Consider the following 13,658-nt stretch of genomic DNA (forward strand, 5'->3'; position numbering starts at 1 on the left):
AGTAAACTTTCAAATAGATTGGGTTCTCCAGGTAAGCTGCTTTCCTGAATGAATTATAGTGGGTCATATAACAGTCATGGAACTTAAAGTGTGGGAGAAAAAGGAAATGAGTAAGGCTCCTAATTTGAGCAGTGATACAAGAGATATTAGCGGCCTTTTGTGACTCATAATAAAAAGAGTTATAACTTCAGGAACCAGCTGAAAGCTGTGGCTCAGTCCCAGAGGGTTAAGTTTTCCCATTGCTGCATATCCTCACACCAAGCCATCTTTAATCTCTTGGTATAGCTGACAAAAGAGTAAACTGCAATTCTCTTGTTTCAGGATGAAAATTGCTTAATGATTCCTTGACCTGTGATCTCTGGGATAAAAGAAAATTAGGTTACTTGTTAATTTATGTGGGTTTTTTTCTTTCCTTGAGAAGTGACAAAAAAGCCCTCTTTAAGTTGTTTGAATTATTTCTTTTCTTCATACAGTGTTAAATGAAAGAAATAATTTGACCAACTGGTTTTCAGTTTCTAATTGAAAGTAAATGAAAGTGTGGATGGATTCTGACTTAAATAGGGAAAGAGCAGCGTTCAAATTTTTACTTGGCTTTTTGGATTTGTTTTCTGTTTTCATGCAAGATTGAATAAATATTAAAATGTATTTTTATACTAAACATAGAATTTTGCATGTAACTTTTTTATTCTCAACTTTACAACTATATTTGGCAGCTTTGTTTTTCTATTCACAGTCTGAAAGAGAATCAAACAAAATATAGCTTTCAAACTGGCAAAGCAGGCCTACCTACAGCTTTTCATTGAGATTATAAGAGCTCATCAAAGCATGAGTTCTGCATCCTTTTACAAATATTTTATTTTACTCCCTTCCTGTAAGCAAAATATGCAAATCAAAATTTTAAAAATGCTCATCAAAATGAAATGTATGTTAATGAGTCATAACTGTCAAACAAGCAGTTCTTTCCTTTTGATGATTGAAATAATTGACTTTGCTGAAATGAACATTCACACATAAGTGGTGGTTGCTGCAGGATGTTCATTTCAGTTATGTCCCTAAAGCAGGACACCAAGAGATAAAGTGACCTGGGTTTAATAGGTTTTCATCCCTCCCTGCTCATCATAAGCACAAGATGTAGAACTGTCTAATACAAGTTTTTTAAATTTAAAGATTGTGTTTGGGAATTTTGAGCAGCTCCTTTCTTCAAGGTCGGAGCTCCAATCAGTACAGTGAGCACAGACCAAAACTGAAACCTGTGCCAATGCTTGCTGCAGATCTATCTAATATGGGACTTTTATAGGATTTGATTCCTTTCTCAGAGCCAGGTTTCACCTGTGATGATGTTTACCTGCTATTTGTAGGAGGCAGGAAAAAGTGTAGCCTTGTGCTAGCAGTCATTTCCTCAGGCCACCACTTTGTCCACATTTCTGAGGCCACTTCTTTGTGGAAAGGCAGGTATCCATCCAGAGCTGTTTGGGTTGTGTTCTTGGAACCCAGCAGAATTATCTGCTCTGAGTCGAGCAGATCAAAGGGTAAAAAGTGAGCAAGGAGGATCTGTTCATCTCACTGATGGATGGCTTTATTCACATATTAAAAACAGCAGCCCTTTGGAGAGCAGGGCAGGAAAATCACCCAGTGCAGTGTGAAAATCTGATAGCATTGGGGAGTGAATGGTCCTTTTCCAGTGGGGGAGCTAAAATAAAACCGGCAGCTGTGCAGCAGGAGCTCAGCACACAGCAAGGAGCACAGGACAGCTCAGGGCACTGTCCCACAGCAGCCTTAGCCCAGTCCAGCTGGGGGCTCTCACATGTAGATCTCCCCTCCAAATAACTTTCCCTTTGGATCAGTGAGTCATATTCCAGAAACAGAGAGAATGACTAAATCTAATGTGAGGAAAGGGTAAGGAACACGTCAGTGGAGTTAAGAGGGGAAAGGAGACAGAATTAAACCATCACTTTTGGCAGCAATGCACGGTTTGATGAAATTAGGCACAACATGAAACTGTGCCTCCAGAGAGCCTGGGTGAATTTGAGATATTTTAGAAAAAAAATAATACGAAGCCTCTTGGTGTGAGGAGTAAGTAGTTGTGCAGTGTAGTTTTGAGGCATTTCTACCGAAGGCAGAAAAATCATAAAATCTCATCAGTGAAGAATTACATCTATGGGGGGGAAAAAAAAAAAATTCCAGTGGGATTTTTACCAGCACCTGACCTGTTCAAGCAGTTTAGCTCTCATTTCCTATCACTTTTGGCTGACATGCATCTGTAACAGCTGTTTCTGAATTTTTTCAAACTGAGTTTAGTAATGGTGAATGCTAACTGGTTGTGACTGTAAGCAGGCTGAAGAACCAGCTCATACAATATTTGATGTCCAGTTTGCACTCCTTTTCTTCATCTTCCCTATTCATTACTTTTTTTGTTGCTATTCTTGCTGTCTGAAAGACCATCCCTGTTTAATTTTTGTGCCGTTTTATTTTTTGTTCGTGGCACTGTAGGGTAGCGAGGTTTTTTACAACTCAGACCTTTTTCCTGCAGAGGGACAGCGCGATCCATGCGAGGCTCCCATCCATCTGGTGAGGCACAGACAGCAGCTGACATTGGGGCAGGTTTGTAAGTAGAGCACTGAGAGCAATTAGCATTTGAATTAAAGCTACCTGTGGATAACAACAGGTGATTACCCTATTTAACAGCTGTTAAGTGGTGTTATTTGCCAGCTATAGACCACAGAGTGAGTGAATTGTGTGCATACAAATGGGAGTTACTGCGAATACAAACGAAGGACGTTAATTAAATAATATTTTTTAAATTGCAATTGTGAAACATAGAGGTGGACTCAGAACAGGTAACCCGTAGCAAAATAAAGGGGTTTGGAAGTGTTTTGGGATGCAGGACAGCTACTTCATAAAGGCTAAACCCCTATGTTTTGGCAGTCAGCGTTTTGTTCTAGAAACAGAAAAGCAAAGCTTGCTATTACACTGATTCAACTTCTGGCAAAAAGAGAAAATAGTAAGAAATTAAAGCACATAAGATTATTTCCTCCTTCTGTTTTATCTCTGCGTTTCCAACAAGGCTTAATCAACCTGAGTGCTCTCTGGAAAGTGCAGCGCTGTTCCCTCCGTGCATGTGTGGGAGAAAAGCTGCTCCGCCGCCCGCTCCCTTCTGTGCTGGGGGTGGCTGAGCGCCTTTTGGGCACATTTGTGTGGCATATGGCTGTGAACATCCTCCCAAACCCATGTGGGGTCTGTGCCACGGCTCTGCCTCGTGTACTGCTGCACGACATCCTACTGTGGCTCTGGTTGCACCGTTGCTGTAGGCGCTCTCCCTTGCTCAAAAGTTTTTCCTGTGAACCTCTTCTCCAAGGGCATGGATTTTCATTGACTTTGCTTTAATACATGTGAAGGTAATGCATCTACCAAGAAAGGCTGATTAGATTTCTGCTTTGAGTATTTGCTTGCACTCGACAAGCAGAATTATTTTATCAGCTATGACTGGTCTCGTTGCTACTCCAGAACTGCTGGAGTTTTGTGTAAGTGCAACTGTCACAAATTAGAAGATGAACTCCTTCCCTGTGGCACAATTATCCATTCAGTTAAAAAGCTCTCATGCCTGGTGTGTGCATATTTTCATTGCATTAGTATGAATAGAGAAGTCCAATTAATACACATAAAGATGTAGGCATTCAGTGCTTCCAGAGTACAGGAATGCAGCATAAATACTCCAGCTTAGAAGGGATCACTGTTTTTTATTAATGAGAGCTGCCTGATTAAAGCATTTGCTGTTTTAGGTATTTAAACTGAAACTAAATGCCTGTTAACAGTCTGATTCTGGCCAATTGCATGCTACATCCAGCTAGAAAATTATCACACTGACAACCTTATTTAACTGGAATTTGATGTGGTTCGGAACGGAATCCATCTGCTATTAAGAGGCTCATAATGACTTACAGAATTTTAAGTAAAAGCACCATAACCCCTCAGTCATAGCTGCAATGCAGAAGGCTTGGACTGTTTACAGATGAGTCCTATGCCATCAAAGCAGTTATTTGAATAATGTTAAGTGGGGGCTGGTTATATAAAAACCTTCAAGTATGTCCTTTTGGAGGGTTGCTCAGGGATCATAATCTGAATGGATGATGCCTATCCATTCTTCCTCTGACTTTAGGCCAGACAGAAGCTCCATATTTGAGGGCAGACTATACACAAAATATACATCACTCATATTTTCTTTATTCATTTGGAAAACGATATATTTTTTGGAAAATGCAGGAAATTATATATTTTTTGCAGATAGCTTCCTGTCACAAGAATATTGAAAAGTTGCAGAAATTTGCTGCCAACCAACCAGTACTTTCTAAAGCCACCAGCCCTAAATAGTGACAAAATCTGCATTAGTACAGGCACTTTTCAGCATGTACTGAGCTCTTGTGCTGGCCAGGTTATCTACCTTGTTGTATTTTACATCTGCAGGACACTCACCCACTGTGTGCAGCATCCTTGCTATCAGCACGTGGGCATGTGACTTGTTTCAAGATTAGTGTGATAAGCACCATTTCTCTTTTTCCCTTTTGTCTCTTGTGCTGGGTGATGGGTTTTGTGTTTGGAGTTTGTTTTCACGAACAGGATGGACTGCTGGGGTAGCTCCTTGAGCTTTATTTGCAGCCTCAGCCTCATTTCATGGTTGAAACAATAGAAAGATGGCAAACACTCATGTACAGCCAGCAGCAGCCGAAGATTTCTTTGTTACAGAGCACTTAAGAAATTTTCTAGCCAATAGCACATTGAACTCACCAATAGTGCTATTGTTTAATATCCTTGCTATACCATTGTAAGTTCTTCTACTTTCAGACTTTGCAGCTGCAGCTAGCTCTCTGTTCTTTCTGTTTCCTAGGCCAGCTTTTACACCTTTCTGGAAATCTCTTTACTGTTTCTCACAAGTATCTTGGGTAGACAGGAGGTCTCCTGCCACAGGAAGAGCCATGATAAAATGAGAAGAGGTGGGTGTTTCACTATAGGACGTGAAATAACATGATGCAGACATGCGTCTTCCAAGGTGAAAAGAGATTTTTTAAATTTCTGACTCCAACATTTATAGATTTTTAAAAGTGACAGTGGTTTGGAGGGTGACAGTGCCACCTCTCCAATGACACTGGACAAACCAAAAGTCCATCAAGTTTCTCCTCCTCCATGAAAGAATGCAAAACAATAAGTTATTTACATAAAGTGTGTGAGAAAATTTGTTACAAGAATCTAAACATCAGAAGGCTTAGAAAAACTTAAAAAATCAGGGCAACAGTGGGTATTCAGCACAGACAGGCCAGCTGAATGAGGCACAGCACAAGATGAGCTGGGAGAGGAAAGCCTTGCTAAAGCTAAAGCAGCTCCCCATGGGCAGCTCTTGGCAGTGCCTCCCAATGCCACAGTGGGATCCAGGAATCCATCCTGCCTTTCTGATGCCTCCTTCCTGCTAATCTGTGTCTGACATGATTATTTCACACAATGCAAACCCAAATCTGTCTATTTAGAGATAACCAGATAAAGTAAAAATATATCTAGAGACAGCTTCAGATTTTTTATTTAATTAAAAAGGAATTGTTTAAAGTGCAGAGAGAATAACAGTGTGTTCTCAACCAGGGACAGGCTTTAGCTTCAATATCTGATGAATCACTGTGTGAAGTGAGAATTTAGTTGTTTGGTGTAGACTTAAAGCTGTTTCCTATCCAGGGCAAAGTCATTTGTCTCTAAAAAGTCATGAGACAAAGGAACCCTCAAAAGAACCTTGTTGCATTGCAAAAACATGTGAAATTTTACTAGGGGGAGTACAGTATTTTAACACTGTGACTGATAAAGCTCTTAAAAACATTGTCATATTTGTCAGTCACATATCCACATGACTTGCAAATGTGCAAAGCTGATTCATAAACTTAGTTGTTTCTTAATTATGACATTAGGCTGCAAAAGAAATTATAGTATGTTGTAAATATTTTTATTTGCTCTCTGTTGTGTTTGGCCCATCTATCATAAGCAAAATATAGAAAATGCAGGTTCATATTAACTAACAAATTACTAATATATGAAAGAAATATGGCAATGATGATACTTTATTAGAGTTGCAAATCTTTTTTTATTATTATTTTGGCTCGAAAACCTAATAAATAAAGGATGAAAGAAACATCACCTAATTAAGGTCCTGCATTGTGATGCTAGAACTACTGGTAGAATAGCTGTTTAACAAGATGGTAATGAATGTTCAATTGTCACAGCTTTGGAAGGTGTTACACGGTGGTTTAATATATTGCTTCTTTTATCCATAATTTCTTTAAACAATGCTTAGTATCAGTCATGTTTGTGTTCAGTTGTTTCCAATATTTTACAGGAAAAAGGAGGGCTCCAACATAGGTTTTCATTATTTAAAATTTAACATCCCAATGAGTTTGAAAAGTGAGAAAACTAAACCTTATTAAGCTACTGGAGTTTTTTTCCCAGTGCGATAAATAAACTAAAATTTATTAGTAAATAATACAGGGAATGCATCAGGCTGAGGAGGATTAAGTGTTCCTTTCAGAATAGAGACACATTCTTCAATGTTCAGATGCCCAGGGGTAATGTTTAATTAACCCACTCAGTTATAAATTTATGCAGACAATTCTTCATCATTATAAAACCCATAGCAGAAAATGCTCCAGAAATGATCCTCTCTCAGACACCAGCTAACATCAACTTGCCAGGTGTTTCATCAGAAAACCATTGCAAATAAAGATGGTTAAAGGCTCAGGAGGTCCTTGGAATGATTTTATTTTCATTTGCTGCTGGTGTGTGTTATCAGAGGCTTGTCAAGCAAGCCATCATTTTGTCAACACTCACAGATTGGTTCTAGGTAGTCCTTCCCACCCTTTCTTTGCTCATGGTGTCCTGCCCAAGTACCCAAAAGTGATACTTACACCAGACATGGCCACCAGGGCAGAGCTGTCCCACAAGAGCACAAACTGGGGACATAAACCAGCCATCAACCAGACAGGTCCTGGCCATTCAGATTGATTTCTGATGTGCAGAACTACACCAAAGTTGTAGCCATAATTTATAATTACCCTTTGGATAGTGTGAGCTGGTCATGCTCACAGAATATGTAGCCATTGAGTCTCATTAAAGCAGGTTTAATATGGGAAGGAGATAGAAAGAGAGGAAAGTCTCTTGTGTCCACTTACTGCTTTCCTGAACTACCCAGAGCCCACTGTTTAAATAAAATCTAATCCAAACTGGGCAAAGTGCATTTGGTGCTCCCTGCTGAAACCTTCCAGAATCCTTAAACCATCAGCTCTTGTGGTTCACTGAATACCTGAATGAATTATTTTCAACTGATTTGGCACCACTTCAAAGGAACAGATGGTTCCATCTTTACTGCAAAAACAATAACTGCAGCAGCAACAAAATAATCTGTGATTCTGCCTGGAACCTATTTAAATATAAGGGAGAGCTCTTTGACCATCTTACATTCCTGACAATTACCTCAAGGAAGAAATCTATTTCCCAAGAAAATCACATTATAATTTTCTAAGCAAAGTATCACATCCATGGAGCAGTTGTCTGAGACTGAGAGAGACTGAGCTGTCATGGATGAGTTTCTAATAGTGCCTCCCCAGCAATACAGCAGCTGCAAGGAGAGAGATTGTGAAAACATGGTGTTGAGGGACTCTACCAAAGCTAAAAATAAACTAATATATGCTAGTTTATAGGAAATAGTAGAAGAAGAAGAAAATGGGGGCTAAGCTCCCAGAAGCACAAATGATGTGATTAGGAATATGCAGCAAAAGCAGAACAGATTTCAAATAGCCAAAAATTGTCCAGACTACCACCTTCTTTCTTTTAGAGAATGTTTTTACTGGTCATGGTCTAGAAGTGCTTGTTATAAACCAGTGTGCAGTCTGTCTTTGGGAATAGGATTCTCTTAAATTTGCCTTTTAATCTCTAATATTTCAGCCTAGGAAAAGCAATATAATTGCCGAAGTAATTTTCTGCTATTATTGAAATAGTCAGATATACAGGATTAACATTAGGGATAAAGCAATAAATAGTGCTCATTGTATTTAATACATACAGCTTTGCAAGTTTTAGGGGAATATATATAAATATATATAAAAATGGCATTCATTAAAAACTAGACCTGTCCCTGTACAGACTAGCTGTCAAACATTAATGTGAAATCTCATTTTTTTCCTATACATTTCTATTTTTAAATCCCAAGTAAATTCTTCAGAATGCTAGTGTATATTACAGAAGAGATAATCTTCTGCATACAAGACCTATGCCAGTGTCAGTTTTCTGGCTTTTCTGGGCAACTCTAATTATTGGGAGTGTGCTACAAGAAGAAATATTTGGAGAGCCACTTTAGCAGAGGCAGTACTTAAACATTTAGTTGCTTGGCTTTTCAGCTGCTTTTTGCCCATGCTGTCCCTTCTGTTCAGATGGTGAACAAGGTGAGGAGAGGATCCTGCTGAAATTCAGCATGCTGAGGATTTGTCTTCTGGTCATTTTTCAGCTAAATTTGATTCCTGATCCAATCCATTGCACGGACCTGATGATGAGAGTGCTGCACATGGGGAGGGGTGACCCCTAATGAGCACAGAGCCTGTAATGGAGCTCTGCTAGAGAGTGAACGCGTGTCAGGCTGTGACTGGCGTGGATAAATGTGTTTCTCTGCTCCTGAGTCAGGGAGAGCCAGCCCCCATAGAGGAATCCCTGCTGGACACCAGTGGGTGTGCATGGCACTGAGGGAGGATTTGGGGAAGGGGGTTCTCAAATTGCTGCAGCAGGCAGGCTGGCAGGGCAGGCAGCTCCTGCAGCTCCTGCAGCCTGGCAGTGAACGTGGGCTGTTCCCTGACTGAGGTACAGCTGCTGTTACACTGAGGGCTTGGAGAGCCCTGAACATCTGTCAGAGAGGCAAACAGGTGGAACCCAGCTGTGGCCACAGTTGCTCTTACAATTCTTGGATTATAGTAAAACCTCTGAGGTGCTCCTTAGATTCCCTGTGGAAAGCACATTCCTGGTATGTTAACATATTGCCCTCAGCCTGTAGCCTGGTCCCTGCTCAGGGAGGGTTGCATTTTCTGTTTGCACAATAGAAGCAACAGTAAGCAGAAAGCACCCCTAGGTTCTAAATAATTATATTTGCTAAGTGTACACAAGAAGCTTGACTGCACTCTCAGCACTGATCTGACTGATTTCTGGCAGCTGCTTTACCCTGATGCATGGAGATCAGCCTTAGTGTTCACAGGATTCTTACAGGGGCATTTTTTTCCTGTGTGATGAACATGATGGCAACGATTAGCAATCAGCAAACAGCCAGTGGCATGATTACTAACACAGGTAGTTTTTTGAAATATTTTGTTTGTTGAACAGAGCAATTTTATTTTGCTTAGGTGGTACCTAAATATTCCCTACATTCAAATATTCTTGGGGGGGAAAAAGGCATTATATAAGAAAAAGGTTCAGGCTGTTCTTAGTGAGATCAATACAGCTCATCTGTTTATATGATTCTAAGGAGGATATGATGGGTAAAATACTCTGGGGAAAAGTTCTCTCTGTGAATATCAAATGATAGAACTTCTATTTCATAATTAGTCATATTTAATTGCTATGAGACCTACATTTAAGCTTACTTTAAGAATCTGTTTTTCTATGGATTACTAAAGAAAGACCAAAGATGTTTAACACACATGACTTGATGAAAAAGGTTTTTCCAGGACACAGAAAAGGTGATGCAAAATAAAATGTCATTTTTGTCCTTCGTGACAGTTCTTACATTTTTTTTATTTGATACCTTCTCTTTTTTGTCATTTTTCTCATGTTTCTAAATTAGTTGTAACTTTCAACAATTTGTTGTCCATCAAAATCAGAAAACAAGGAAATCTTACCAAGTGAAAACTTTTGTTTTTCAGTGCTGTCTGTTCTGTCATTCTTAGTTCAGCCTCAAATTTAGGATCTCTCAGTAGGAGAAGATGGATCTTTGGTGAAGACTGACTTTATCACAGCTTGACAGCACTTTATTATCTGCCTTAGTTTTAGTGGCTTTCATGTTTTGTGTTTATTTAGCTGAAAATTGAGAATGAGTTGAAAATACAAACCAAGTTTCAATCAGAGCTGTAGAACAGCTTTGTTGTGGAGTGCTGCACATGTTAAACCCTTTTTGCTACATGAAAATTTCTTTTTTTTAAAAAAAGCAAACCAGCTAAACTTTCAACATTTGACCTCACTGCTGACAATGATGATGATGATGGACTTGGGGCTATAAGTGCTTTACTGAGAACCCTGGAAAGTGCACGTGGACAGCCAAATTGAAGGGGAAAATAGCTCTGGAGTCATTCTGTCTATGGGATTCCAAAACTGCTGGGAATCAGCAGTGTAGGCACAAGGGTTTTCCATATTCATAGAACTGTGGAATGGTTTGGGGTAGAAGGGACATTAGGGATCGTTCTGTTCCAACCTTCCTCTGTCCCAGGCTGCTCCAAGCACTGCCCAGCCTGGCCTTGGACACTTCCAGGGATCCAGGGGCAGCCACAGCTTCTCTGGGCACCCTGTGCCAGGGGCTCACCTGTGCTGCTTTGTAAATAACTGAGTCCCCCTAAAAACCTGCTAAGTTGAGAAGTACAATTAATAGCAAAAGAGTGATTGGAGGGATGATTTGTAATTAGAAAGGCTTTGCATCGGTGCTGGTTTATTTCCTGGACTCAGGAAGGCTCTTCTGCACAGGTGTGAGAGGTCCTGCTGTGTTTTTGGGTGATGCTGATACACACATGGGCTCTGCCTTTTGGGAAAGCTCTTCACACCCCCTCAGCCCAGAGGGCTCCCAAAGCTTAGGTTAAACTGCATTTCAGGCCACTATAGCCAGTGGGGCTGTTTGAATGGAAATGAGCATCAGTCTCTTGCTGGGGGTGAAACAATCCAACAGAGAAACATTCAAAAGGAGAAACAGACATGTAGAACTCTGAAATCATATTAAAGTATTCTTTTTTAAAAGTAATCTTAAAAAGTATTCTTTCTTCTTTTACATAATAACAAGATTAGATAACAACAAGAACTTGCTCTTGTTTTGATCTGAGATATCTCAGTTTTAAAAGAAAGGTCTAACCATTTTCTTCCCTTTTCTCTTACCTATTCCACAACTCAAGCTGTACAGGCTGTTCAAGGTCGAGTGTGCTCTCACACCTTCAGCATGTTTCTGTTGGAGTGCTGTGATGTAGGATTGTGTTTAGCTGATAGTCTTGGACAACTCAACTTGTTGTTTGGTACTTTACAGAGATATAAAATGGGACAATGACATGGCAGGCACATGGCAGGTGTGTTCTGAAGATTTGTCGCTAATTATCTGCAGGAAACCATGGGAAAATAATCAGAAGTTTATGTTTAACTTTTAATGTGCTGCAGATTGTTGAAGGAAATAAAGGGGACCAGACAGAAGGGCAAGGAGGTGGGAATTTCTCTAAAGGGTACCGCTGCTTTCACTTTCCTCTGCCTGCTTTGTCTCTTGCCTAATTAGTTTGTATTTAATCTCCTGGAGCAAAGAGTTCCCAACTCCATGTTTGTCCATGACAATCACAGTGAGATCCTGCTAGAGGACTGTTCCAGCAGTGATAACTGTTTTCAGTGTCACATGTCCTTTTCTTTTTTTTCCTAGTGAAAATGAGCAAATTAAAGACTGTAACTGGGATGTTTACAGCAACAACATGGTGAACAAACAGATAAGGTAATTTTACCCCTTCTGTTAGTTACCAAAGCAACACTATAAAGATCCTTTTAATTTAGTTTAGTGCTGTGAAGATTAAAGCTTAATTAAAATGGTGATATTAAAAAAAAATTAAAACCTGAAGCAGCACAGGAAAAATAGAAAGATGTAATTATGGTCCAGTGAATGCTTATCACTCATTATGAAGTTTTAGAGAAGAGGCATTTTTTTCTCTCTATTGAGAGTAATTTTATTTTGGTCATAAATTTGAATGACCAGAACAACCTAGGATCATAGCTGTTTATAAATTAATAAGGACAGTTGGAAGGAATGTGTTATTCTTCTCATAAAATAGGGGGTAGTTAGTTTTCCTTTGCTGGCCCATTTCCTAAAAAATTCTCTTTCATACCCATGAGGGATAAAGACTCTATGAAGACAAAAAAAAAAATCCTGTACTCCAGTATTTCACATGGCTTGCATAGAAATTCAGCTTTTTAGTATTAAAAGATCTCTTACTTTCAAATTGTTTAATAGACATACCCTATTGTGAGTTTGAAAGGTTAGATTTTCAAGTGGTTCTAACTGGTGCCATTTCCTTTTATCAACAGAGCTGCACTAATTTTTACTGGGTGAAAAGATATGTGAAGGACTTGATGTGATATAATTATTAGAAATTCCTCCAGGAATATGACTTTTGTTGGCTAGTTAAACATCTGTTGCTTTGCCAGATTCCTCCTAATGAGTTTAAAATCATTGTGGGGAAGCCATATGTTTGCCCAGTAGAAAGCAAACCAGGACACGACACAATATTCTTTCACTGCAGAATTCCAAATAGGAATTTCTGCCCATGACAAAGCAGGAGCACTGGAGAAGGAGCAGTTCAAGCTTGTCAGTTTTGTTGAGAGGTATCTTTCCAAATTCTTCCAGAAGGGAGCTGGGGAGATGCCATAGCTGGTACCCTGGAGAAGCAGCTCCAAATACCACAGGACTAAAAATGCCCTTTTACTAACTCCCTCTGTTCATCTTGCTCAAGCATTTTAAAACTATCTTTAACCATATATCACACATTACTTCTGGGCACAGAATCATTAGCAAAATTAGACATTTAGCCTTGCATCAAAGCAGCATTACATTTATAAAATACAGTGATGTCTGCTGTTGGTAAAACAGCCTGGTAGCTTAACTCTGACTTTTTGCCCCAGGATGCTGTGAAAAGCAAAAGGTCACTGGACTTCAAGGACAAATTCATGGAAAATGAATGCACTGAGATTGCTGAAACTGTGTCGGGCCCTGGATGTCTGTGAACTGCAAAGGCCTGGAGGAGGGGGAGCACACAGGTGATGTATTTCATCAGTCTGCCCTGCTCTTGGAGTCTTTTCTGATTGCATGCTGGAGGAAAGATATTACATTGTCTGTAGTTTTGGTCAGGTCCTCTACAACAGTATTGCTACCAAACAATTGTGGCAAACAACAATTTTAGTTTTAAAAATATTGCCTTTCTTTTCCTAAACAAGGTATAAACAAATTTCCTGGCTTCCAGGCTGGCATATATATATATATATATATATATATATATACACATATATATAAGCTTTATATATATATATATAAAGCTTATATATATGTATATATATAAGCTTTCCACAGGTCTGGAGCTCAATTAGTTATTCCAGGATACATTTTTGATTTTGCTGGCAAATATAAATCTCTCTGATGATGTGATATAAATCTCTCTGGTGGTGTTCCTGAAAAACTTAAAACCCTTCTAACCAGGTAGCACTCTAGAAAACTCTCCCACACCAGCCAGCTTGGATCACTGTTTTTGAGGAACCATAGATAATGGGCACATGAAGGGCTATACAATTTAGTATCATCTTGGAGCAGGTACAGTTATAGATTATAATCAAATATAATTGCAGTCCTAAGAAAAGTGAAGTATTTTTCTTTA

The sequence above is a fragment of the Molothrus ater genome, chromosome 10, assembly GCF_012460135.2.
Source record: "Molothrus ater isolate BHLD 08-10-18 breed brown headed cowbird chromosome 10, BPBGC_Mater_1.1, whole genome shotgun sequence".
NCBI classification, from domain to species: domain Eukaryota; kingdom Metazoa; phylum Chordata; class Aves; order Passeriformes; family Icteridae; genus Molothrus; species Molothrus ater.